Consider the following 5,329-nt stretch of genomic DNA (forward strand, 5'->3'; position numbering starts at 1 on the left):
TCACTGTTCCACTTCTCGGGCTTATTGTATGAACAGAACATAACTGAAGGTTCTGTTTTCAAAATATACAGTATGAACTTGCAATCACTGTGGCCAACTCGACATGAGCCCTTCATTTTATTTAACGGTTGCCTAATTACAGGTAATATACAAAGTTTATTAATAATCTAGGTATTAAAATTTTACAGCTAAACTACAAGGAACATATTTACACAAAATACATTTATGAAAGTGAATGATGAGGATAAACAACACAAATATAAATATCTGTTTATATAAGTAATAAAAAAATATAGCACTTCACAAGTCTGGTAAAATTAAGTATATAATATACAATAATAAGATATTTAAGAAAATATTATCTATAATTTAAAAACACCCTTCATACCTACATATCTAGATCATGCCTTTGACGCTATCTTAGGAATATTTTTGGTACAACTACTTTTTAAAAGGAGTATTTTCTTCATTTTGTCATACTAAACTTGCAGAGATAAAATAATCGCCTATTTTTTCAGGCGAGGCTTAACGTCTAACTACCAATTAGGTATCGTGGTCAGGGGCGGAAGCTCATACTTTACTAAAACAATTTTTTCTTACAAATGACAAGTGGTCAAACGCGGGCTTCGAACTGGGCATCTCCCACTTACAAAGCCAACTCTTGACCTCTAGACCAACACCCGTCCCACTAAATTTGCGCTAAACTAGATAATATAGGATTAAAAATTAGAGTGCCCCATCCGGAACAATGCTAATCAGTATGAATTTCTTACCTCACTTATTTACTTCCAAAAGAGCCGATGGCCTCCATTTAAAATTTTACTTTAAAAAAAACATGAAGATAGGTTCATTAAGCCTGAGTCCTTCTTGTCAAACACTTTATTGATGTTGATTAAAATTTAATGAAACCTATACACTGTACCATGAAATCCTAATCCATAAATCTGTACCTCGGAGGGAAAAGGCACCATGTCCATTTTTTTCGATTTTCAGATTTTGGCATCATTTTACAAATTTTTTGTTGCTCTTTCTACAGGTGTAAAGCACTATTTCCTATGTTTACTATTAAGCGATTTATGTATTTTTAAAAAGCACTATGATACTTCATTGCTTAAGGGTAAAAGGCACTACATGGACATAAATTTTTTCACAATGGAGATGAAAGTAAAATATTTTAAAATATGGGAGTTAAAGTGGCCGTACCTAATGTAATAATTACGGTGAGAAGTACAGGAAAGAGTATAACCGGAAAAGTGGAACAAAAAATGAATTTGGAAAAATATCTTTATTTGGCTCCCCTGTAAAATTTACTTTTTGTGACATGGTGCCTTTTCCTTCCGAGGTACAGAAATATTCTCTAATAGGGGCTAATGTTACGAATTCATGCAGTTTAAGGAAGAACTTAGAAGTTAAGTTAGCCAAGCAGCTAGGGGCTAGCCCATAAAGTTGTGATGTAGTGTTGTACTGGGTTCGATTCCTGGACTAGGCTTTGAATTTTATTTAATGGCTAATATGAGAAATATATGTTTAAAGTACGTTCGCTAGTCAGCCTCAGTCCAGTAAATGGTAGTTGGACGTGAATTCCGCCCGAAAATACATATATTATAAAATATTTTATTTTTTATCTTTAAAAAGGGAAGATTCTTAAGCAGAAGTTAATAGGTTATAAAAAGATTCCTATTTTGTAAATGTCCGAGGCTTGTTGGGTAGAACTCCTGCACAGATTTTGACTCGTAATGTATGAAATGTCTTGGTTAGTGGCCTTCATACAATTCAGACTGACAGCTCTGTATGTTTGCTGTGGCTATTGCAATCTTTAAGGTAGCGTTTGTGTAGCTCATTATGTCGATTTGGCATGTACGATAAAATTAGAGACGAATGGGGAGATTCTGCCAACAAAAGTTTATTCATTGATCACAGGACACCTGGACAACTTATTCCACTGCCTCCTCGGGCATTGTCGGATATATTCTTAGTTTACTGAACCTAGGTCGTCGTACGCGGTTGTGGAGTGGTGTACGCGATAGAACTCAAATCCGCTAGACTTTTAGTTCAAAATATTCAACGCTTAATGTGTTGAAATTGTCACCTCTTTTCGAGAAGTTGAAAATCTAGGTAGGTAAGCCTGTTAGAAAATTAAACAGGCAGGATTTTTAGTATGGACATCCGTCTATTAATCGCGCAAGCTGTTGAATATCCCTGCGTTGTTTTTCTTTCAACAGATGGTAAAAACTTTTGGTCTCTCTTAAAAAAAAGGTTGCTTTTTAGGAAGGATCATTAACGATCATTCCGTAATGTGTTACCTGAAAATTATTTAAGGTATTAAACGGGTGCTTTCTGAAAGGATGGGCGGTCTACTTGAAGACTGAGGATCACTTGTGATGCTCTAGGGAGTGAGCCACTGTTTTCCAGGCAGAGGTGTATGCTACGATTGTGTGATCAGACTCTTAATTCCTAGTGAAAGAGGTTGGCATCAGTTTACATAGGATGCGTTGAAAGCACTGAACTCATTTGTGTTTTCACTTCCAAAGATGTTAGAGTGTAGGACGAAAGAGCTACCTGCTGTCAATTAGTTCTGTGGATTTTCGACATTCTGAAATGCTGTTAGAGCCAGTCCACAGTTGCTAGTGAAATGCTGTAGGTCTCTCATGGATCTCTCTGGTTATTACAATTTAAGGAGAAATCTCTAAAAAAAAAAAAAAAAAAAAAATGGGGGACATGCCCAGCCCGCTTTTTAAAATCCCTCTAACAGTTCATTCACACAAATGCAATACTGATCGGTTTCGGACTTTCATCCATCATCAGAGGTAGATTAATCAATTTGGTGTACAAAATGAAACTTTACTTTGTTTCTGAATACACTTAATGAATTGGTCTAATAATTCTCTGCCTAATTACTTACGGTAAAAAAATCAGCAAAAAAATCTCGTATTCTATATTTTTTTCTTAGGTAAAATATAGTCCTCTATTAAGTTCTTAGATAGTAAGAGTATGAGATGCACTTTTGTGTATAACTTGTAGTAAGACATCTTATTTTATGCTAGCTCTCGAATTTTTTAATAAAAAATGTAATTTTGTTTCACTTTAAAAGTAAATGTACTGAAAATACGGAAACCTTCATCTGCACAGTGCAACTGTTTAAACCAAAAGCTTTCGATCGTTATTCCTGAATGCTCGGGCTTTGTTTATTCGTAAAGCGACATTCATTTGGCTTAGTCCCTTTGGAATCGCTAAACTCACTTGACTGAGCAGACGTTTAACGGCTCCTAGCTATCCATGTAAAAGAGATAAGAACTGAGAACCGCCCTTCTTCTGTCCTCTCTTAACTTGTTCCCATAAATGTGAGAGTCCATCATATACAATAAAAATTGAGAGCCAGAACAAACCACAATGGGCTGAAGGCCCTGAGCAATACCTTTTTAGACATTCTATGATTGCTCGTTTCATGTTCGTAAGGTTTGTCTTGTAATTTGCTGTAAGGGATCTATTACACTTTTTTTAATGCGATAAATAAATCTTCAAGACTTCGATCAGTCATGAATTGAAGTAGACCACGTATTTTTGTACTTTATATTTTTAGGGAAATAATATCATGTGAATATTAATTTGAAAAGCATAAAAATAATTTAATTTTGAATAGAGATCAAATAGATCTAACTCATTGATCCCTTTTAGTAGTAAACAGAAAACGTAATTTGGATAACTGAGGGTTGTTTGCTTTCCGCAGCTACGCTAATCCGAAAAAATCTGAACCAATGCTAAATAGAGAATGTTTAAAAGAGATATTTATAAAACCTACTCTCCACAAAAATATTTTTTGCTTGTAGTCTGAAAAAAAAATTCTGAAAATACAAATCAATTTTCATGAATTACATTTCAGTCTATTTTGGTTATTTAATGTTACCTTGAACTTGCAAACTTTCTAATAAAAAGTTTACAGTAATAATTCTTCGAAAATGTTTCCTTCTTTGTATAAGAGAACTCACATTTTTATTTTATTTTTAGCAAAAAGCTTTCCAACTGGAAATTCGAACCTTCTTCTAAGGATCTTTTTTTATTCTTTCTCTTTCTCAAGATCTTTGTAACCTTGTAATCTTTGTAACTGATAAATACTCCTTCAGTTCCGGAAAATGCATTATATCATGCTGTATTAACTAGTGCGTGATTTTTTAGGTATGAAGTTTAAAATCAAGGGTCAGACAGGAGGAATGAAAATTATTTCTTATTAATTATACTATTGTGTACATAGAGATTGTGGCAATAATTGGAAACGAAAATTAAACAAACATTTAACAGGCATATGGGGTGTGTATTGGTCTAGTGGTTACTAAGTGTGACTTTGTAAGTGGCAGGTCTCCAGTTCGAATCTCATGTATAGCAGCTAGCACGTGTAGCTACTTTTTATTTGCTGAAAAAAAAAAAATTAAAGAATGAACTCCTGCCCTCGTCCACGACACCTAATTGGTAGATGGACGTTAAGCCCCGCCTGATAAACTAGGCGATTACTTTACTTTACTTTAAAAGGCATACACCAAGTCTTTCTTTAAGAAAACTTGACTGCAAATTTATATGCCATTTCCAAAGACAGTTATCCATGTATTCCTTTCAGGAAATAGGAAATTTTTATTGAGTTTTTTTTCTGCCACATAAAATTTTACAAGTATCCTCAATAGTAGGCATCTCTTAACATGTTTTCGTAACCTTGACTTAATGATTGATTATTAGAATGAGAATACAGTAAATAAAGAGGGAGAAGCTAAACAGCTTAAAGTCTGTTCAGCTGTTTAGTCTCCCAGTAAAACGGATCTTACTGCAACATTCCTTCGGTTACCCTAAGTTAACTAATAGCTAAGAGCACATTCGCAAGACCATACTAACAAGCAAGTCTCAAATTTACAGGGAGTTTTCTCTACAGTGAGGCATTTATTAATATGTTCTCATGAACCTGTGTTTTATGAATATTAGAACAAGAATAAAATAGAATTAATTTTTTATGACTATGAAACCAGACAAAAAAAAAGTATTTCTCATTTCTAATTTTTAATATCTAAATAATAAATAAAATAACAACTTAGAATATCCGCTATTCAGAGAAATCAATTTTTCAAATAACATATGAGTTCTAACCCCGGCTTCAACCTACTCAGATAATCTACCATGCTACGTTACTCCTTTATACGAGCTTAGCTCTTATAAATATCAGATATAGTTTTTAATTGTTTTTATGGACCAATGAGCTCTTTACTCAGTTACATTCAAATTCTATTTAAACTCATTCGTCTACTCATTTCGTTCTAGTTAGAAATAAATCCAATACACAAGACTCAAG

At 33.7% G+C, this 5,329-nt stretch overlaps 1 protein-coding gene across 1 annotated transcript in view; it reads left to right on the plus strand.

The window, feature by feature from the left end:
• The first annotated feature begins 11 nt into the window (after positions 1–11).
• LOC141459544 (FYVE, RhoGEF and PH domain-containing protein 6-like) overlaps positions 12–5,329 on the plus strand; it is a 56,433-nt gene continuing 51,115 nt past the window's right edge. Inside the window, exon 1 of the mRNA XM_074138755.1 lies at positions 12–142. The gene's annotated coding sequence lies outside the window, so the exon portion shown is untranslated. The remainder of the gene's footprint in view (positions 143–5,329) is intronic.

This window comes from Rhodnius prolixus, unplaced genomic scaffold, assembly GCF_049639745.1.
Source record: "Rhodnius prolixus isolate KJV_2025 unplaced genomic scaffold, Rpr scaffold_11, whole genome shotgun sequence".
NCBI lineage: Eukaryota > Metazoa > Arthropoda > Insecta > Hemiptera > Reduviidae > Rhodnius > Rhodnius prolixus.